This window comes from Sorghum bicolor, chromosome 2 (assembly GCF_000003195.3).
Source record: "Sorghum bicolor cultivar BTx623 chromosome 2, Sorghum_bicolor_NCBIv3, whole genome shotgun sequence".
Lineage (NCBI taxonomy): Eukaryota > Viridiplantae > Streptophyta > Magnoliopsida > Poales > Poaceae > Sorghum > Sorghum bicolor.
Window position 1 is genome coordinate 19,662,157 of NC_012871.2, and position 23,991 is coordinate 19,686,147.

Sequence of the window (23,991 nt, forward strand, 5' to 3'; positions counted from 1 at the left end):
CTTGAAGCTTTCCTCCTCGCAAGTGTATGCGGTGTAGACATTGCTCCTGACAGTTAGGACGCCCTTCTCTATAGGCATTTTGAGGACTAGGTATGAGTAATGTGGGACTGCCATGAACTTTGTCAACAACGGTCGGCCCAGTATTGCATGGTAAGTTCCATCAAAGTCGGCGACCACAAAGTTGACGAACTCTGTTCGAAAGTGGTCGGATGTTCCGAACTGGACAGGCAGCGTTATCTGTCCGAGGGGTACTGAACTTTGACCTGGCAGGACTCCCCAGAATTGAGCGTCGTAGGGCTTTAGCTGTGCCGGGGTTATCTTGAGGGCAGGCAAGCTATTGCGGAAGAGGATGTCAATGGAGCTTCCCCCGTCGACGAGCACGTGCTCGAATCTGATGCTGTTGATGCAAGGATCCAAGATTAGAGGGAAACGTCCTGGCTCCGGGATGGCGGCCCACTGATCCTTCCTGCTGAAGGAGATCTCCCTGTGCGACCAGGGAGGAAATTTCGGATCGGCGATCAGGCCATCCGTGCTGTCTATGTTGAGGCAGGCTCTCTTTAAGAGCTTTCTTTCTCGCTTAGACTCGATGGAGACCTTGCCCCCGAAGATGGAGTGGACCACGTCGGTAGGACTGACATACTGGTGTTGTGGGTCCCTATCCAGGTCCTCGTCCTCGTCTTCGTGATCGCGCCCGTCCTGTTTCTCGTTTTTCTTGGCGGGGTCGTCTTGAGCAGCCCGCCGCGTGTAGATGCTTTTGAGGACGCGACATTCCTCCATCGTGTGGTTGGATTTTGGATGCAGTTGGCATGGCCCCTTAAACGTCTTGTTGTAGTCTTCCTGGTAATCTCGCCGCCCATTGGGACGCTTGACCGTATTCACCTCGTGGTCGTGGTCGCGAGGGCGTTTGCCTTTGAAGTCATCGCGATTGTCACGCCGCCTGTCCCAACCTTCTCTGTGGTCGCGGTTGTGGGGGCGATGATGGTTCCTGTTGTCGAAACGACCACGACTGTCGTCTCGTCGGGGAGGCTGGTCGGGACCTCTCGCATCGTCCCGTATGAGTTTTTCTACGTCGTCGGCATCGGCGTAATTTTTAGCCGTGGCAAGGAGCTCGGCCATCGTCGTTGGCCTTTTGCGCAGTAGCTTGTTCCTCAGCGCTTCGTGGAAGCGTAGCCTTTTGATGAAAGAAGATATGGCCTCGTCGTGGGAAATTTTCGGGATCTTAAGACGCATATCCGAGAATCGTCGGATGTAATCACGCAGAGGCTCGTTTTTCCTGTCCCTTATCCTCTCAAGGTCGTACTTGTTCCCAGGCTGCTCGCAGGTAGCGATGAAATTGTCGATAAATGCTTGGCGCAGTTCTTCCCAGGAATCGAAAGAGTCTTCAGGCAAGCCCAGGAGCCATTGATGACCAGCCTGATCGAGGACGACTGGGAAGTAGTTGGCCATGACGTGCTCATCTCCTGCTGCTGAGCGGACTGCAATCTCATAGAGAGTGATCCAGTTCTCAGGGTTTTCCTTGCCGTCGTATTTTTTGAGTTTCTCGAGCTTAAAATTACGGGGCCACACGACCTGGCGAAGGTGTGAGGAAAACTGTCTCAGGCCCGGAGGACCGTGTCTGGCATCGTACTCAATGCGACGCAGGTTTTCGTGCACCGCTCCCTCCGTGGCACGCCTGTTGATGCGGTCCCGGGCGTCCTTGGGAGGGATGTTGTATCGAAGATCCCTGGTTTACTTCCTGACCACGCCCATGATTCTGCTCGCGGTAGCCACCGGTGTCCCGACCACCGTTGTCACGCCGTGAACCCTTTCGACGATTGTTGGGGGAACGGCTACGGTGGTGCTCGCTGGGTTGTGGTGAGGTCCGGCTGCGATGAGTCTGGTCGAAGGAGGCCTCAGTGTAGGAGATAGCTTGGACCCATTTAAGCAAGGTGGTTGTCTGTCCCATCGCGGTGATCAGATGCGCGCGTACACTGGATCGGACACCCTAGCACTCGAGAGTATCAGGGAGTCGATCTAGGTTTGCCATGGCAACAGCCACGTTAGCGCTTTGCGTTTTGTAGACTTGCTGATCCCCGACCATGTCAAAAGCGTTGCTGAGGTTATGCAGCGGGAATTGTCGTTCCTCGTCCGCGCGTCGTCGGGCGCGGTCGGCATTGCGCTGCTTGCGGAGCTGCCTCTGCTCATCTGTCTCTCCATCGACGACCGGTTCGTCGCCGCTGACATTGAAGACGAGGTCTCCTCGCCGGGGTGGAATGACCGGGAAGCGAGAGAAACCCGGAGGATACGGTGGTAAATCCAGGTCATAATCTTCGTCCTCAGAATTTATAACTTCGGTGGGAATGGATCCAGTGCTGGAGTTTGTGCTGGAAGCCTGGCCGTCCCGTAGTTCCAGGATCGTCACCATGTTGACGTAGTGATGAGCTGGTCGACCGCTCCGTTTTGGCAACCAACCTGCCCCGTTGAAAAGGGATTGGACGTGCCGTGAATAGTGAACGGCTGAGTTGTTTAGCCTGTAACGGGAACCTTGATGTGGATCAGCCTTGAGTTCGACGGACCGTCCTGAGGGGGTGGAAGTTATCGTCAAAGACGTACCCAGCCGTTCGTGTGTGACAACACGAGTTGGCCGGCAGGAGTTGAAAAAATCCGTTGGCGCGGCTTGATCAGACTGGCGCGAGATCCCATCTACTAGTCGGGAAGCTTCGAGAAGCTTGAGATCGGCGCGATCAAGGGCTTGGAAAATGTCTGAGCCGTTGACTTTCTTTCCCTTGTAGCGAGGAAGCGGTGGTCGAGCGCTTGGTGTCATTGTGGTCGGAGCTGATGCCGCTGTTGTCCCAGATCGGATCTGGGTTTCTTCCGAAGCCATGGTCGTGAGGCCGCCGCCGTGAGTCGTCCACGTAATCTAGCCGACAGTGAACGTGAGGCCTTCAGGCACGGCCGCAGAAGCTAGAACGATGACCATCTTGTTCGTCGGAAAAGCTGTACGCACACCCCCTACCTGGCGCGCCACTGTCGACGAAAGCTGGTCAGCAGTCTACCTTGGGGTACACCCACAGCAGTAGTTTATCAGTAGACGGTGCGCAAGCTACGAACTTGATGGTGACGCAAGACACGGACAAGCTTTTTATCCAGGTTCGGCCGCCGTGTGGGCGTAATACCTACGTCCTGCGTCTTGTTGTATTGATTTGTGTCGAGAGAATAATGTGTCCTAGGGGGGTCCCTTGCCTCTCCTTATATAGTCCAGAGGGTAGGGTTACAGATCTGGAAACTAATCCTAGTCGGTTACAATAGCCATAGATAGTACGATATCAATTCCTATTCTAACCGACTAGAATTCTACTTGATCTCCACGTCTTGTTTCCTTGCGTGAAACCCCAAGCAGTTGGATCAATTCTAGGATTTGTCTCGTAATGGGCCAAGCCTCCTGGCCCAAATCTAGCCGTGAGGGTATAGGGGTTTATACCCCCACAGTTTCCATGCGAAAACGCTTACGTTGTCCCTTAGAAACCTGACAAGCGCGTCTTCCTATTTGGCGTCCAAATTGCCTCCGATAACAGCCGTTTTCTCTGGATCGTCGTCGACCAGCTGGACCTCCTTGTGTTCCTTGGACTTGGCGCTCTTTCTTGGGGTCTGCTGCTCGGGTAGCTTGAGCTGGTCGGATGGTACTTGTGCTGCTTGGGACACCGTTTCTGCCATCCGAATTGAGAGGTCGATTGCTTCGATGACCTTGAAGCTTTCCTCCTCGCAGGTGTATGTTGTGTAGACGTTGCCTCTAACGGTTAGGATGCCCTTCTCGGTTGGCATCTTGAGGACCAAGTATGAACAATGTGGAACTGCCATAAACTTGGTGAGAGAAGGACGACCCAGAACGGCGTAGTAGGTTCCATCGAAGTCAGCGACCACGAAGTTTACAAATTCTGTGCGAAAGTGGTCTAGCGTTCTGAACTGGACGGGCAGCGTTATTTGGCCAAGGGGTATTGAGCTTTGGCCTGGTACAACACCCCAGAACTGCACTTCGTATGGTTTTAACTGTGCTGGGGTTGTTGGGTATTCTTAACATCACTACCAAAAGTAGACTTAGTTTTCTAATTCTGATAACGGTGCCAAAAATGCCAAACCTATTGTTGATGCAAAAAGTGGATCTGCAAACACAAAGGGCTAATACCCGATTCGAACGTTAAGGCGTGCCAGCCGATTTGACCTTACTATCGGCAAAGGTGATAACTCGAATACTTTAGTCCTGACAACAGCGATGCGCCCAGATGTCACGGCTAAGAGGTACTCACGCGGAACTCGAGAACACGCCGAGCTTAAGTCGACGAATTCCTAAGAACTCGTAATAAAAGGGAAAAAAGGTATGACGAAGTCGTCGAAAAAAAAGTAGATGCTGAAATATGGGTAAAAACGTGTGTTTGATTGATTGATCGATTCTTCATTACAAGGTCCTAGGGTCTATATTTATACCCTGCTCAAAGAGCTACAGCCAGACACGACTAGAATTCGAATTCCAAATTACACGGAATCCGTATACAAAACGATTTAAATAATTAAGGAAATAACAAAACTATCCCCCGTGACAAACTGAAACTCCTCCACAAACCATCGGCGGCTTCCGAACTCTCCCTTCGTATCATCGGCAGACTCCCTTGCCATAGTCATCGGCAGAATTCCTCATCGTAGCCATCGGCACAGACACATCACCGCCTGTAGACTTAGTCACGGTCAACCTCTCCTTCATCGGTAACCATCCTCATCGGCAACTCATCCTGTAAACAAAACACTGCCGTCTTATCCTGCCGACCTGGACACGTGCTCAAAAATGGTGTCAACACATGCCCCCCAATTTCGCAGTATGAAATCATCAATGCTCCAAAATTCTCTGCAGTAATGATGCCTTTTTCCCGCAATTAATGCTCCTAATCTAGTAACCGACAACCTCAATCTGAACAACTCTGATCCTATTCTTCTGCAAATTCCTCGAAATTCTCAACTTCCTAAACGGGCATTCCCTTCTCAACCGTACATCAGCAATATTACCGTTACAAAGATCTGCCGATGAACTTATCAGGACGTTCGTACAAACGGCTATCTTCACTTTACTCGCCCATCGGCAATATGACCGTTACAGTATGCTGCCGATGGACCAACCAGGAGATCCCGCACAGTAAAATATCTCCAGATAATGACCGCTTCCCGTCAAATCACCTGCACAATCCCTTGATTATCGTGCGAACAGTTACCATATCTACCTGAGCACCCTCAGATTTCTCGGATGCGGCAAGGAGATAAGTCAGATTTGCCCTTGCCCGTTTTGTCCTATAAATAGTTCCTTCTAGGGTACTCCTTCTCCATCACATCATTCCACCATCCCAACTTTACTTTCCTAGCGGCGGCGCCATTCAAAATCTCCAAGACCTCCGACAAAGACTCTTCCTCACCAACCCCGGAGCCCTCAGAGATCCTCCTTGTCGCAAGATGGCCATTAGCTTCATCGTCCCTGAGGTCAGTTCTTCATTCCATCTCCTGTACTTTTCCTCACATCCCCATTCATCCGCAATCCATTTTACTGAACATTTTTTTTGTGTTCTTTTTCTTTATTTCCAAAACCACCAGGAATTGTCTAACAAAATTGTCATCCCTACCGATCAACCACACCTCCAATGCCTCGGCCCTCTAGGGAATCCAGATCCAACCGATCTTAATAACGCAGAAACCAACAGGATCCCTTTCAGAACCGAAAATTTTTCTTCAGATCTGTGGAAAGACAACTTCCGTTCTTGGCCCAGCCCTACTGTAGGGTGGAAATACTAGTTCTTGAGGGTCAGCAATTCCAATGAAGTCCAGTGGGGTGAGAGAAAGCTAGATCAATGCATTAGATTGTCCATTGCCGATATGCACAGGAATGAATCACTGTTGATAGCTGCATCTTACTTTTGGTCAGACACCCTGAACGCTTTTGTCTTTGGCCACGGCTCTGCTTCTCCTACTCTTACCGATGTAGCCATGCTCACCGGCCTAGATATATCTTCTGCCGATAGCACCCACTTTTTTGACACCGCTCCTAGTGCCAAAGTGGAGACTCGCTCCATCGGCGGCTGGTCAGGGTACATTCAGAAGTATCGTGGGACGGGGCCTGTCAGCATAAAGGAACAAACTACCTTTCTGAACATGTGGCTGGACAAGTTTGTGTTCTGTGGCCGATCGGCAGGACCAACTTCCGTCTATCTATCGGCAGCAGAGAGATTGGCTAACGGTGGCCGATTCCCCCTCGGCCGATATCTTCTTGGCGCTGCTTACCATCTTCTCCATCAGGTGGCCAAGAAACTCCTGCTCGGCCAGTCTACTGGCAACTTAGGCGGCCCCTGGTGGTTTATCAACATGTGGCTTAATCTGCATCTGCACAAGCGCCTCAACTTTAACTTATTCACACAGCGTTTCCCAAGAGATATAACTGAAAATCATGTGTTGGGTGAAGAAGAATCGGCAACACGTGCTCCCCTAAACTTTGGCGAAGCCATCATAGTCTTGCCTGGTTCAGGGGGTAATCCAGATCAGATTGGCCGATTCTTCCAGACTTTGTATGAGGGCTTGGCCAGAGATGAACGACCATGGTTGGCCTATGATGACCCAGACAGTATGCTCTCTCTGGTTTTCAATCCATTTGACGAAGCTCTTGACAGGGATAATGAGGTGATGATGGCAATTGTGTCTCCTAGAGCCATACCAGTGAATTTCTTCGGTAGCACAAAAACCACTCCCCAGACTTATGAATTCTACAACCCATCGGCATTAGCTCGTCAATTAGCTTTCGGCCAGCTGCCGAATGCACTCTGTTATGCCGATGTGATAAAACCCAGGGAGCCCATCACCAACTTTCTTGAGTGGATTCGAGTAGCTCAACTACCACCGAATGCCGATACAGATGCAGATTTGTCAGAGTGGGTTCCAGCCGCTTTCATTACTCAGGCATACAAGCTATGGTGGGCAGAATGGAAAGAGCATCTATTCTGCAAATCAGCCCTCTCGTACCGCGGTATGATCGACCCCGAATACAAAGTCCTCGATGACGCAGTAAGTATCTCGAACCGGTGCTCCAATTTTTTCAATCTTATTTCCATTGGTAACTCACCTTTGTATCCCTTTTGCAGGTTGACAACATCCCCCCATCGGTTAGCAGAAGTGGTAAGCCGATTGACTTGTTTCCACCAGGCCCAATCTCTTCAATCGGCCACAATGCTCCCACTCTGGCCACCATTGTGCACCGAGGCGTGCGCCTTAAGAAAGTCACCACCAAGAGAACTCAGACATCACCAACGGTAGCTGCTTCCGCTCTGGCCCAGGCTTTCAAGGCAATTCGTCAAACCCCTTTTATTTATACCGATTACCTTTACATCGGCTACATTTATATTTATAAACTCCTTTTTGTTGCTACAGCAAACCGGTGCATCGGTAAAAGCCAAACGTCAAGGTGCCGATGCCCCCCAGTCCAGTCAGCCAAAGAGGAAGGGCGCCAAGGGTACCAGGGCTGGAACAAAACGCCAGAAAGTGGCGACTCCTCCTCCTCCTCCGGCATCTCCTATTCTGGTGGAATCTTCTCCCTCCCCTCTAGATGTAGAGATCCAGCAAGCACCATCTCCTCTTCATCCGCAGGAAGCACCAGAAGCAGACGAACCCCAGCAGGAAGAACCCCAGGCAGAAGGTACCTCAGCGGATGTGGGTGGACAAACAACTGGCCTGGCAGGTCCAATTACATCATCGGCAGTTCCCCCGACTCAAAGAATCATCGTTCCTCCTCCGGGTAACATATTTTAATAATACTGCCACCGATGAACTTATTCTCATTCAGCCTCATAACTCTCCCTGTCTTCTTTCAGTTGATGTCGTTCCATCGGCAACTCTGGCCGATCAACCTACGGCTCCATCGGCATCTTCCAGTCAAAGGCAGGAAATAGCCTTGAAACAAGTAAGTCACCCAATCTTTATCAGCATTACTCGCCGATTCTCCGGATATAAACTAACTTTGCTCTCTCTCCCAGGAACAAGATTCTCCCGACAGCCTATTCTCCTTCGCCATCGACCTCTCTGAAGAAGAAGGTGAAGAAGCAAGTTCTTCCCAGACAGTTGGCATCACATCGGCAGAGATCAGGGCCAGGCTGGAAGAACTGTCGGCCCTCCTTCACCAGGACACGGTGCAATTGGTCGATGACTCCGACCCAGCCAAGATTCTGTTCAGAACTCTCAGAGGCCAAATCCCAGCCGATGTCGAAGAAATCCTCTTCCAAGCCGCACATTTGGAGAGTCGTCAACTGCAGTACCAGAGGGCTTCTCCGCGCCTTGCCGATAGAGCTGCCCAGACTCAGCTCTCTGAAGAAATGAGGAAAGAGAAGCTCCTGACCGATGAGAAGCACAAGAACATCGGCATCTTGAAATCTTCAGGAGACGTGCTGAAACAAAAGATATCTGACCTATCGGCAAGAAGGGAATCCCTGTTGGCAGAACTCAAGCAAGTGGAGGACGCCTTATCCCAGGCCCAGCAGGAAGAGGGCCAACTGCCAGAGACCATCAAGCTTCTTGAGCACGAGCGAAACGTCCACGGTCGCAAGGCACTACAATTGAAGAAGAAGCTGAAGCCGATAGAAGGTTCTGCCGATGACGATATTAAGGAGATAGAAGCAGCCAACCAAATCCGGCTACGCGCCATATCAGCGATCCAGGCGCTGCTGAACACATGAAACTCTCATCGGCAATATATCTGTGTTTTCCTGCTCTTTCAGCTTTTAGTCTAGCCGATAGGACTGTTATCGGCATCTTTTGAAACATTAAGTCCTGCCCCCAAACATTTAAATCCAGCCGATAGGAGTGTTATCGGCACTTAAACTTTTATGCATCGACCCATATGCTGGGGTAGTACTTATTTAAATATTTGCCATTTAATGCTCTGGGAAATTCAACTCCTTCGAGAGTTTCTAGAATATAGGCATTTCCAGGAGCCGATCGACTTATCCGATAAGGACCTTCCCAATTAGGAGACCACTTTCCAAACTTCGAACTTTTAGTCCCGATTGGTAAAATTAATTTCCATACCAAGTCCCCATCGGCAAACTCCTTAGCCTCTACTTTCTTGTCATACCATCTAGCAACTCTCTTCTTATTTTCTTCTATACTTATCAAAGCCTTTAACCGATGTCCTGCTAAATCATCCAACTCATCGGTCATCAAAGTGGTATAATCGTCGGTAGCTAACTGATCTTGAAAAGATAGTCACCTAGATCCAGCCTTAATCTCCCAAGGCAACACTGCATCATGTCCATACACCAATTGATATGGAGATACCTTGGTTGATCCATGACAAGCCATCCGATAGGACCACAATGCTTCATTCAACAATGTATGCCATCGCTTAGGATTTTCTTCAATCTTTCATTTGATAAGCTTGATAATTCCTTTGTTAGACGCCTCGGCCTGCCCATTGGCCTGAGCATAATAAGGAGAAGAATTCAACACATTAATCCCCATACCGATTGCAAATTCATCAAATTCCCCCGATGTAAACATAGTGCCCTGATCGGTAGTAATTGTTTGAGGAATCCCAAATCGGTAAATAATATGTTCCTTCACAAAATCAATCATATTGGCCGATGTGGGTCCCTGGCCTAACTTTCCATCATCGGCGAACCTATCCATTAAAAACCTTCGTCGGAACTGACTGCTTGGATCGGTGGAATCTCGTAATCGGCAACCTTGAGAAAATCTTTCTCCAAAACTTTTCCTGAAATGCACCTGGTCCTCTCATAGGTATCCGCCTCTGCCGACGTAATGACATAAGAAGAATCCCCCGGGACAATCTCAATTTTGTCACCTACCCACTGAACCAAGCATTGGCGCATTGTAGATGGGATGCAACAATTGGCATGAATCCAATCTCTTCCCAACAATAAGTTGTAAGCCCCCTTTCCACTGATCACGAAGAAAGTTGTCGGCAAGGTTTTGCTGCCGATGGTCAACTCTACACATATTGCCCCTTTGACTGGAGACACGTTCCCTTCAAAATCTTTAAGCATCATATCGGTCTTGGTCAAATCTTGATCCCCTTTCCCAAGCTTCCGATATACTGCATACGGCATGATATTGATAGCAGCCCCACCATCAACTAAGATCTTGGTCATTGGCTGCCCATCGACCCTCCCTTTGACGAACAAAGCCTTGAGATGCTGTCTTTCATCATCGGCAAGTTTCTCAAAGATAGCTGTCATCGGATCCAGAGCCAGCTGAGCTATCTGACCGGAAAATTCCAACTCATCATCACCGGATGGTGCAAGAAACTCCATCGGCAACATAAAAACCATGTTAACCCCTGCCGATGGACCTTCCCTCTTAGGATCTAATTGCTACTGACCTCCAGACTGACCAGAGTTCTCGCCCTTGCTTAGCTCCTCTTGCCTTTCGCGTTGCAATCTCCTTTTCTGTGTCTTGGTCAACCCTTCCGGACACCACGGAGGAAGTGGCTTCTGCCTTGCTGCTGGGCGTCGATTCTCTCTTGACTCCATCCGATGCGTGTTAACATCCCTGCAAAATATGAACTCATCGGGAACTCGTGCATTAGCCATCTCCTCGAGCTCTTCCTGGTTCCTGGGAAAATATTGGACACGATCACCAAGCCTATCATGCACGCTGAGCCTGCCCCCCAGCCGATCATGAACTGATGCTCTTCCTCTGATTGGCCCGTTAAATCGCCGATTGTCATCATGATAACGCCGATCGGTCCTATCATACCGATCATAACCATTGCACTCAGGGCAGTCTCTGACAGTGGGAAGCTTAATATTCTCCTCCCAACAATGGATGAAGAACGGACAGTTCCAATGATCTCTATGCCGATTCCACTCCTGTCGGCGTCTCTCTTCCTCCCGACGATAATCTTCTTGCTGGCGCCGATACCGATCTTCCCGTTGCTACCAGTTCTCTCGAGGCCTTCTATGAGTTATAACGATGCCAGACTGAGGAGGCCTACCTGAACTGGTTCCTTCCTGGACCAAGCCCTTACCTTTTGCATCGGCAGTAGTAACTTGATGCTGAGGATCTATCGATGCACTTTTCTCGGCTGCTTCCGATGTTAAGACCTTGGCCTTCCCCTTGGCATCCAACATGTTTGTCAGGAAAGGATGTTGGTCTATCTTCATCGGCTTCTGGGCCTTGGGACTGTCAAACTTGATTGTCCCAGACTCTATGGCCGATTGCAGCTGTTGTCTGAAAACTTTGCACTCATTGGTGTCATGAGAAGTTGCATTATGCCACTTGTAATATTTCATCCTCTTCAACTCCTCAGCCGATGGGATCACGTGATTAGGAGACAGTTTGATCTGTCCTTCCTGAAGTAGAAAATCAAATATCCTATCGGCCTTAGCAGTGTCAAAAGCAAATTTTTCTGGTTCCTTCTGTCCAAAAGGACAAGACATCGGCTTCTTGTTCTTTACCCACTCTGCCAAGCCGATGACTGGCTCCTCATCAGAATCTGAGCTTGTTGCCTCATCAACAAATGATACCTTCTTGTTCCATGCTCTTTTGGGCTCGAAGGGCTTGATGTCTTGATCAGAAATCCTCTGCACCAAATGACTTAAGCTTTCAAATTCCTGAGAAGCATACTTGTCCCTGATGTGTGGCAATAAGCCCTGGAAAGCCAAATCGGCTAGCTGCCGATCATCTAAAACCAGGCTATAACATTTATTTTTGACTTCCCGTATCCTCTGCACAAAACCTTCAACCGATTCATCATTGCGTTGTCTCAATTTGACCAGATCGGTGATCTTCTTCTCGTGAACCCCGGAAAAGAAGTATTTGTGGAATTGTTTCTCCAGATCGGCCTAAGTAATCACTGAGTTAGGAGGTAATGATATGAACCAGGTAAAGGCCGATCCAGACAACGATGATGAAAATAGACGAACCCTCAATTCATCCCTATTACCAGCTTCTCCGCATTGAATGATGAACCTGTTGACATGCTCCATGGTTGACGTGTCGTCTTGCCCAGAAAACTTAGTAAAATCTGGCACCTTGTACTGATGCGGAAGTGGGATCAAATCATATGCGGGAGGATACGGTGTCCGATAAGAGTAAGTGTTGACTTTGGGTTTTATCCCAAATTGATCCCTCATTACTTCAGCGATCTTATTGGCCCAGTATGCATCGGCATCTTGCCGATGAGGTGGTTGTGGATCCGGCACCTGCTGGTAAGCCTCCACGTGTCTGTTCGGTGCACGATCTGCACGGAACATTGGGTTGATTATCTGGCCTCCCACCTGTGGGCCACCAAGCTGTTGCCCGCCAATCTGCTGTCCGCCGACCTGTTGGCCGAAATTCATTGGCTGGTTAGAGATCCCCTGATTCTGGAACCCGGAATAGATCTGTCCTTGCTGGAACCCTGTAGCCTGGTGACTCTGTTGGGGCGTTTGCGGAAAGGCTTGCTGCCCAAGCCATCCATTATTAGCGATCATCGGCATAGGCCCTGCCGATGACTGGTAATTGGGCATCATCATTGAATTAACATACCCTGATTGAGCCATAGACCTCTGTTGCGTCAACATCGAGTCTGCCGATGCGTTAGGCATCTGGAACATTGGAGCTTGAGAATTCCCAGTGTAAGGTCTTGCAGTAGTAGTTGTAGTAGTATACTGGGGACTCTGGTTCATCGGCATATTGGGAGGTGTCGATGCCATAGGGGTCTTGCCCCTCATGTCAGTCGTCTGCGATGTACCCGGCGTTAACTCTGGAGGCATGCCATAACCCCACCAGTTGGGAGGAGGAGTTAACCCTGTCAGTGCCAATGCTAACAGATCTGTGGCAAGTTTAATCTGCCCATCTGAAGTCTGTGGATTAGTTGTCATCGGCATAGATTGTCGATTGGTGACTCCCAATGTACTTGGTGGAACAGGAATCTCCATACCCGCAGCGGCCGTAGCAGCCGATGGAGCTGTGACCACTGGTGACTTTGGCTGGTGATAAGTGGGGCATACATAATCCGGTGGCAATTGTCCCTCCTTGAAAGTTCTTGCCACGGCATTGAAAACCGTATTAGACAGTACACCAGCTTGGTTGATCAAAGCACGGTTGATAGCGCTGTCAACCATCTCTTGAAGTTTGCCAGGATTGGACTAAAAAGTAACCTGCCGAGGGGCCGGCAGTGCATCCTTCTGAATCACCTCACCGCTCCTGTTCATGCTGAAGGACCTCAGGCATTGCTGCTTGTAATCCTCCATGGCTTTAGCAATAGCTTACTTTTGCTCATCCTTGAGATTGGCTTCCGTCACGGGGATGACGTTCTCTTGATCAAACTTAGAAGTCGACATGTTGATTTTGATCTTGGATCTGTCCCACTGGGCGTGCCAAAAGATGTGTTGATGCAAAAAGTGGATCTGCAAACACAAAAGGCTAATACCCGATTCGAACGTTAAGGCATGCCAGCCGATTTGACCTTACTATCGGCAAAGGTGATAACTCCAATACTTTAGTCCTGACAACAGCGATGCGCCCGGATGTCACGGCTAAGAGGTACTCACGCGGAACTCAAGAACACGCCGAGCTTAAGTCGACGAATTCCTAAGAACTCGTAATAAAAAGGAAAAAAGGTATGACGAAGTTGTCGAAAAAAAAGTAGATGCTGAAATATGGGTAAAAACGTGTGTTTGATTGATTGATCGATTCTTCATTATAAGGTCCTAGGGTCTATATTTATACCCTGCTCAAAGAGCTACAGCCAGACACGACTATAATTCGAATTCCAAATTACACGGAATCCGTATACAAAACGATTTAAATAATTAAGGAAATAACAAAACTATCCCCCGTGACAAACTGAAACTCCTCCACAAACCATCGGCGGCTTCCGAACTCTCCATTCGTATCATCGGCAGACTCCCTTGCCATAGTCATCTGCAGACTTCCTCATCGTAGCCATCGGCACAGACACATCACCGCCTGTAGACTTAGTCACGGTCAACCTCTCCTTCATCGGTAACCATCCTCATCGGCAACTCATCCTGTATTGAAATATGCAATTGCTCATCTAAATAAATAATCAAATAGGATCTGCAAGCGCACAGATTAATATCGATGTAGCATTTTAACCGGGAAGTATTCCAGGTATCGTTATTTATATTTTTACCACTGGGAAGGGATTAGTAACCATCAATGTTGATTATAGAATGGAATATAAGATTGAGTATCTATCATTGCATGTATAATTGAGAACATTTATCTAACTCTTTCATACAGGGATAAGTGTCACATAAAGGATATATAAAGTGATGAATAGTGACAAAAATAATTAATCTGATCAGCATAACTTAGCCACATAATAAATATGATAAGAACCTCAATTAGATATTCTAGCAAGTCATTAGCATGGAATTAGGACGAACTATAAGAATATTTCCTAAGTTATTCTTAACTATACAGTTTAGCATATCATAGTTGGTGCAGTTATACTTAGCAATCATTGTGAGACAAGATTACGCCCATGCATAGTGATATTATCAAGGAATATGATAAACATAGCAATCACTCCCCTGTAATAATGTTGCTCTGCCAGCCCTATACACGAGAGGGGGACTATATAAGAATCAATGAAGCTGTCACTATCACGAACTACCACACGATCTGGCATATAGGGTACAATCGCAGATAAATACGGTATAAGCACCATGCCTACACAATATCTATCATTTACCCATTGATCCGATGGATAAACGCTATACGATCCTAAACATGTATATAATTTCAATCTAACTAAGCCAAGTATATAAATATGATAAACTAAGAACAATATAATTGCGAATATAAACAAGTAGAGCAAAGTCATAATCAATATATTGAAGTAGAACAAAGTCATATTCATAATATTGAAGAACAAAGATGAACAATTGAAGAACAATAGAGAATTACCACAAATCCTCTTGACAGATCCAGAAACCAATCGAAGATTGACTCCTTCTAGTTCTAATCCTATGTAGCTATGCTAATCTAGATGTCTAATTGATGTGGTGGCTCTAGGCTTGATCAGAGGCTTCTTCTCCCTTGATGAATAATGAATTAGGGTTGAGAGCTCTCCTCCTCCAGGGGCCAGGGGGTCTGGTTTTATAGTCCCTTCAAGTGAATATGGGCCGTCGGATCAAACCGATATTGATTGAACGGTTATCCTTGATCCTTTAGGTGGGTGGAGCGTAGTCCCGAAAGAGAGTTCTGATTGGACTCCTGGCCAGGGCGGGCGCCCAAGGGGGGAGGGCGGGCGCCCTGCTCCCGAGCCCGTCCGGTCTCCCGTTCGTTCCTGTGGCTTCGAGACTCTTCTAGATGTAAGATAATTGCGCGGTACGTTAATATCTCTATGTAATCCCGACGTGTGGGCCTTTCTTCCGTATTTCCTGATAACCCCCTGCAGAAATAGACAAACACCAAAACTCGTGGAATTCTGTCAGATAAAACCCTAAGTCTAGATGTTGATTTCATTTGGATCCTTTTCTTTATTTATTTGATAATTAAATTTGATACTTAAGGACCGTCAACAAACTCCCCCAAGTTTACCTCTTGCTCGTCCCTGAGAAAGGATAATCTCAGTGACGGATCAGAAGTTGCTGCAATGCCTTTTAAAAATTGACGGTTCACATGCTTTTAAATAAGATCTCATCCCTGAGTTAGAGTAAACTGTCAAGACTTAAAACTTACTTACTTTACCTTTCACCATGGGACTTGTAACCGTCACTTCTGTCTTGAGTAATTAAAAGATAGAACGGTCTAGTCAAGTGCCATGTTTCTTATTCTTGATCAGCTATAGCTCTGGAGTTTTTGTATATTTTCAAACAAAACTCAGAGATTCCTTGTATGACTCTCTCAGATCTCTCTTTTGTGGTATTTGTGGATCCTTACCAAGGCGTTGATGGTATATGCCTTCTCTCAAAGTATGTAGTATTTGTGGTATAAGGCATAGTGACATTGCCTTCTCTCTCACCCAACTCTAATAAGTCTTTTGATATCTGGAGCTCATAGGTGGGAGATAAAGTATACATACTTACAAGACATCTATTGTATAGTCAAACCATGGACCCAAAGAAACAAGTCAATAAGTCAAATCAAGATGTGCATGTGTGGCGAATGAATGGTGTATGGTGATGATGGTGATAACAATGGTAAAGTTTAATTCTACTTTTGCTCTTTTGAGGGGATACATACCTTTCTTGCTCTTTTGAAATTTGAGGAAAATGAGATGCTCTATATTTTCTTTTTCTTTCCACTCAGGTGGGCATCTTGTACCCCTAATTCTACGGTCGGACACTTGTCCATTTTTACCTCTCGTCTCACTTTTTGTTTTCTTTCGAGGTTCCGGACACTTGCCCCTTTTTATTTCCTCGTATATATTTTTTTAGAGCACTCATCTCTTGAGATAATATAGCAAGTGGTAGTAACCAAGGTAACTTGAGCATTTATTTTACAGGGGAAAAACAGAAATGTTTTTGGCTATTCTCTCCCGGATTAGGAGTAGAATATTTTTGGGTGGTTTTGGAGATGGAAATGGGTGAATATATATGGATGCGTACTTCTGGAGTAGAAGCAGCACGAGAGAGTGAATGTGCAAGTGAATCTTGATTTAACTACATGACAGGCTCCTAAGGGTCTACACAGCTTGACCACACTCAATGCTCATAAGCAGTAAAAAGTAAATGTGTGGCTCAAAGTCTAGCAAGCATGTATATATGGCTGTGGTAGGAATTTAAACTCTCCTCATACAGAAACTCATCATGTGATATTTTAATGATTTTCAAAGTTAAAATTCTCCAAAATTCTAGCATCTCTAGGAATAGATAAACAGCAGCTCAACCTTCCCATATCGCATCCGTTAACAACTTAGACTTCAGATCAAGTTCTCTTCCCACAAGTTTAGGTTTAGAGCAAGCTTTAAATTATAACAGTTATGTCTAAACTTGAGAGAGAACTCAAATTTGAAAATTAGGCAGAGTAACTATTTATCATATCCATGCTAGAGTTTTATTATCAAGATTTAGTTTAGCATAGCCACTTTATTTATTTATTAAACATACTAAGCAAAAGATATATATAAGCACAAAATCTTTATTTGGTTTTTTCATAGTTATTTATATTTGTATTTTAATATAGTATAAGTATAAAGATAGATAGAAATACTTAGCGGGATAAATGGGGGTGCTCTCCCCCAAGCTGAATTGACGTAATTTCTTCTGATGTAGCTAGCAGTGGCAGAGGTGTATTTGAAAGTCAGCATTATCCTGACAGCGATTAGAATGTCCTCCGTCTGCTAGTCTTCTTGATTCTTAAATTTTGTGGAGCTCAAATAGACAACAAAGCTTTGTGGAACAGATTAAGTGTTAGCATAAATATCTAGTCTTCATCATGTTGAGCCTCCTCAATAAATGTTACTCTCTATTTTTATATTTTCGTTTTATAAAGCAGAGAAGAAATATTTATTTTATTTTTATGCCACCACAGTGAATGTACTTATGGGTTTTATGCCACTCGTATACTCACATGGGGCTTACTGTTTTTTAACATTTTTATTTTCTTTTTAGGATAGTATGAACATAATTAACTAAGTAAACTATTTTAAATATTTGAAAGGGAAAGGATAACTACCATGTTTACCTCTTGGCAAGGCGTTCGGTGTTTTTAAGTCCTCCGAACGGGACTCTCCATTTTCTCAGTTGTCCTGGGATTCGTTGGATAGTGGAGTCGGTGCTTCCGGCGGCGCCTCTTCTTCATGTATAGTTATCTTTTCTTTCCACACCTGACTCGGTGCTACGGTCTCCTCAAGATAATCTTGTTCAAGTTGTATGTCCTCAGATCTTATTACTTCTCCTTCATAGTCTGCCCATCCGTCCTTGATAATTTCCCTCCTCTGGTTGCGGTTGCGTCGATCTTCTTGTCCTGACCTGCTTAGGGTCTTCAACGATATAGTTAGGGTCAGTAAAATAGTGGCGTACCTTCTCTGAGGGGAAGTGCATATGGACTTCTCCAGTTCCAATGTAGATGATTGCTATAATGGTGCTGAGGAACGGTCTTCCAAGGATGACGGGTGGATCGTATTCGTCTTCTCCCATGTCAATAACCTGAAAGTCTGTGTAGACAAAATGATCGTCTATTTTGACAGGGACATCAGTTACTATACCTTTAACCTCTCGAAATGTCTGATCTGCCATCTGGAGCTGAATGTATGTTGGTTTTAGGGGCATGGTTCCGAACAAGAGCCGATAGGTGACTGCGGCCATTATGTTGACGCCCGATCCGCTGTCGCAAAACGTCTTGTAGAAGTTGTATCCATTTATGGAGCAATAGATGCTGGGCATTCCTGGTCGTCCTTCTTGGTCAGAAATGCTGACTTAAGTCGATGATCTTGACCTCCATGAACTGCAGCGACCATCTTAGGTGACTCGGTCCACACTTGCTTGTTCCTGTTCCTCCTGTTGGTCCTCTTCCTTGGTTCATGTCAAGATTGCTTTGGGATTTGTGTAGTCTTGTTCTTGAAGGAAAATGCCTCCTTCCTCCCTTTGATGTAGAAACTGATCTTGGCAGCACTAGCGTAGATGATAGCTTCTGAGGTGTTTAAGAATGGCCTCCCTAAGATGATGGGTGCCCTCTCATCATTACCGGTCTCTATCACCACGAAGTCTACTGGGGCATACAAGGTACCAACTCCGATGCAGAGGTTCTTCAATATTTCCTTTGGGAAACTTAACGCCTGATCTACAAACTGCAAACACATGGTTGTTTCTAATAAAGGATATGTAAAGAATTTTTCATAGAGTACCCTGGGCATAATGTTGACGCTGGAGTCAAAGTCACAGAGTGCTTCTGGGAAGTCCACCATGCCGATGGAGATCGAGATGATGGAGCGTCCTGGATCGCCTCTCTTGACCGGCAGAAGGTCAGTATTAACTTCAGTGATGGGGTTACTCCAGTAGTTGCCTGCATCAAACATGTCTACAAGATTTGCGGATTCTAATCCTTCCGGTTGTGATGGTATACCGGGGTTAGTAGCAGGAACAGTAGCAGCTATTTGATTTAACTAGGATTCAATCATTTTATTAAAGCTAATTTGATTCTTGATGGCAGTAGAGAAATTATCCATTCTTTTATTTATATTTTCTAGCATTTTATCATTAGATGCCAATTTCTTAGATAGGTTATCCACTAGCTTTCCTTGATTAGACGCTAACTCTCTTAGAGGTGGAAACTTATTATTATTGTAAGAATTGTTACCTTGATAATTACCTGAGTAGTTAGGCCTCTGTTGATTCCAACCTTGATTTTGTTGAGGACGGTTGTAGTAGTTGTTGTTGTTGATGATGTAGTTCACATCCTCAAGCATCTCAGGGCAGTGATTTCCTGAGTGTCCAGTATCTTCACACTCCTCACAAGTCATGTGAGAGTCGTAGATGTCATAACTTCTTTCTTATCTCCAGCTCTATCATCGAGCTTCTTTATGAGCAGGTCTAGCTTAGCAGATAGCATGTCTACCTCCTTGAGCTGATGCATACCTCCACCTTTCTTGCGTGTCTCGGTCCTTTCTTCATTCCAGCCTTGGTTGGACGCCATCTTCTCCACAAGAGCTGTGGCTTGTGGTATGGTGAGTGATAAGAATGCTCCTCCAGCTGCAGCATCCATGGTTTCTCGGGCACTGTTGCCGAGCCCATGATAAAACGTCTGCATTAGTAGCCAGCTCTCCATTCCATGATGGGGACATTCTAGGATGTAGTCTTGGAAGCGCTCCTATGCTTCTGGAACAGATTCATCATGTTGTTGCTGAAAACTTGTAATCTTCCCACGGAGAGCATTGGTCTTACCCATGGGAAAGGATTTAGCCAGAAAGTTCGTGGAGCAGAGTGCCCACATAGTATTCTTCTCCTTTGTAGCGTAGAACCACTGATTCGCTCTCCCTAACAGTGAGAATGGGAAGAGGCGAAGTAGTATAGCATCTCTGGGGACTCCTGATATGGTAAATGTGCTGCATATCTTGAGAAAGTGTTGGAGATGAGCACTAGCATCTTCGTGTGCCTTCCCACAAAACTGGTTGGATTGCACCATGTTGATAAGTCCAGGCTTGAGCTCAAAGTTGCCATCGATCTCTGCAGCAGGTCCAGTACGGATGTTGTCCGTAGTGGGAGCTGAGAACTCACGGATCGATTTGTTCGCCATGGCTTCGAACTCTGAAGACAAGTTCCGGTGATCTTCTTGATTGGATGAAGCTTCTTGCTAAAGTGTTGATGATCTCTTCTTGAGCTTGGCTCTTGTTTTTCTGAATAACGCTTCGGGATTGTCAACAAAATTTCCTGGAAGATGTCTTCTATTCATACATTACCCTGCATAAGATAAAATAGAAAAATATCGGGGTAAAACTGTATGATAGAATTGATAAGTTCAATCATATTAGTGATGTGAATAATGACTCAAAACTCTATATTCATTCCTGATTAGTAATCAACCTTCCCCGGCAACGGCGCCAAAAAAATGCTTGTTGGGTATTCTTAACATCACTACCAAAAGTAGACTTAGTTATCTAATTCTGATAACGGTGCCAAAAATGCCAAACCTATCCCTTATATCACTTAAGCCAAGTTGTCATCCTCAGCATGACATTAGAGACGCGGTATTGAAATATGCAATTGCTCATCTAAATAAATAATCAAATGGGATCTGCAAGCGCACAGATTAATACCGATGTAGCATTTTAACTGGGAACTATTCCAGGTATCGTTATTTATATTTTTACCACTGGGAAGGGATTAGTAACCATCAATGTTGTGTTGATGCAAAAGCTGATCTGCAAACACGAAGGGCTAATACCCGATTTAAACGTTAAGGCGTGCCAGCCGATTTGACCTTACTATCGGCAAAGGTGATAACTCGAATACTTTGGTCCCGACAACACCGATGCGCCCGGATGCCACGGCCAAGAGGTATTCACGTGGAACTTGAGAATACGCCGAGCTTAAGTCGACAAACTCCTAAGAACTCGTAATAAAAAGGAAAATATGACGAAGTCGTCGAAAAAGTAGATGCTAGAATATGAGTAGAAACTTGTGTTTGATTGATTGATAGATGTCTCGATTACAAGGCCCTAAGGTCCATATTTATACTCTGCTCAAAGAGCTACAACCAGACACAACTAGAATTCGAATTCCAAATTTAACAGAATCCGTGTACAAAACAATTGAAATAACTAAGGAAAACATAAAACTATCTTGCCGTGACAATCTGGAACACTACCACGGATCAATTGGCAACCTCAAAGTCTTCCTTCCACGTCATCGGCAGACTCCCCATTGGCAACGATCAAAACTGGTCATCGGCATAAACATATCACTACCCATGGACTTAGCCACATTCAGCTATCTCTTCATCGGCAACCGCCCTTATCGGCAACTCTCTCGCAGACCAGCCACTATTGCCCCTTCTTGCCAATCTACACTCTACCGATCCTGGGTATGTGTCCAAAAACGGTGTCAACACATGCCCCCCAGTTTCGGAGTATGAAATCATTAATGCTCCGAAATTCTCTGTAGTAATGATGCCTTTCCACAATTAATTCTCCCAATTTGGTAACCGACAACCTTAATCTAAACTACCTTGGTTTGATTCCTCCGCAGATTCCTCGAAATCCTCAACTTCCCAAACAGACATCTTCACTTTAGTCGCCCGTCAGCAATGTTACCATTACAGAGACCTACCAATGGACTGACCAGGACGTCCTGTTCAATAAAGCATCTTATCCTCCCAAACGGATATTCCCACTCTATCCGCCCATCGGCAATATTGCCGTTACAAGGTGCTGCCGATGGACCGACCAGGAAATCCCGCACAGTAAAATATCTCCAGATCACGACCGCTTCCTGTCAAATCACCCTTGCCCATTTGGTCCTATAAATAGTTCCTTCTCGGGTACTCCTTCCCCATCGCATCATTCCACCATCCCAACTCCACCTTCCTAGCGGCGGCGCTGAGAACTCCAACAAAGCCTCTTCTTCACCAACCTCGAAGCCTTCGATCAACCTTTTTTGTGAGGAGATGGCCATCAACTTCACCGTTCCTGAGGTTAGTTCTTCATTCCACCTCTTGTGCTTTCACTACATCCCTGTTCATCCGCAATTTATTTTACTGAACATCTCCCTTTTTTTCTTTGTTCTTCTTTTACCTTCAAACCATTAGGATTTGTCCAATAAAATTGTCATTCCTACCGATCAGCCACACCTCCAATGTCTTGGCCCCTTAGGGAATCCAGATCCCACCGATCTCATTAATGCAGAAACAAACAGAATCCCCTTTAGAGCCGAGAACTTTTATCTAGATCTGTGGAAGGACACCTTCCGTTCTTGGCCCAGCCCTACCATGGGATGGAAGGGTTGGTTCTTGAGAGTTAGCAACTCAAACGAAGTCCAATGGGGTGAGAGAAAATTGGACCAATGCATCAGGCTATCCATTGCCGATATGCATAGGAATGAGTCATTGCTGATAGCTGCATCTTATTTCTGGTCAGACACCCTTAATGCTTTTGTCTTTGGTCACGGCCCTACTTCCCCTACACTTGCCGATGTGGTTATGCTCACCGGCCTAGATGTATCTTCTGCCGATAGCACCCACTTTTTTGATACCAAACCCAGTGCTAAGGTAGAAACTCGCTCCATCGGCGGTTGGTCAGGGTACTGTTGACACTTCTTAACGCAACCACCGGATATCGGCGACGGCGCCAGAAGTGCCCTGGTAGGGTAACTCTATTTACTATTGGATAATTCCGCAAGCGCACAGAATGTACCGCTGTAGCACTTCACCAAGGAGTATTCCAAGGTATCGTAATTTATATTTTCCCAAGGGAAAGCGGCTAAGTGTGTTTAACAAAAAAGGGGAATGAGATTCCTTGAGTTATCTAGTATCAACTAGTGAATAAGGGTGGTAAATAACGAATAGGAAGGGTAGTGGTGAATCCAAGGTCCTATGCTAAAGGTAAATGGTAGAGTTAGCTAGGTGGGAGGACAACGAGTGAGTAAAGGACTCCTATGTATCTAACTTGACTTCTATGACTTACTTTAATAGATAATTGCCTTAACTACGCTAGAGCCTTACTAACTGTGTGCGAGGGATAGCCGAGCTGGTAAGACGCTTAGAAGGTTTTTCACCTAACCCCTTACCGAAAGCGACTATTGGGCTTATGGACGCCTTACCTTTTAAGAACTAGCCTGTACGTGAGGAGAACCTAATGCCGCCCACGATCTGTCACCTACTAGGGAGTGCGCTCCTACTTTCCGTTCAAGCCAGTGGTAATCAAAGGTAATCTTAAGTATGAGCACCACGCTCACACTTAATCCTACAACGCTAACTAGTTGCAGCTAGCTAGAGCTCCTATACAAGATAGGACGATGATGCACACACAGGAGTGGTTACAGGTCACTAACTTCACTAAGACAACTATATTACTAAAGTAAATGCACAACAAGACTAAAAGACTTGCACTAAGTAAGAACTCAGTAAAGTAAAGTAAGAATAATATATTAATAAAAGGAAAGTCTTACAAAAGTAGAAAGGTACAAGAGCTATACCAGACTCTCCAGAAGACGACTCCGGAGACCCCGAGCTTCGCTCGACTCGACTCTAACTCCCACTCTAGACTAACTACTACTCTACTTGTATGCTTGGAACTTGTAATGCACTTGGCCTTGGAATTGCACACTTGAAATGAAGGATGGAGGCTGCCTTTTATAGAGGGAGATGGAGTAGGGGTTACTCCATCGCCACGTCATCGATCCGCGTGACATCTTCTCTCCACCCTTGGATCAAACCGACCTCACAACCGCCATTTGATCAACGGCAGGGGCAAATCAACATGTGGGACATGTGGGGAAGGTCGGTGGGAGGCCACCGACCCTGGAACCGCCTTTGATGTGGGGTCGGGCGACCCCACTTCTGGGCCTCTGGGCCCACCAGCAG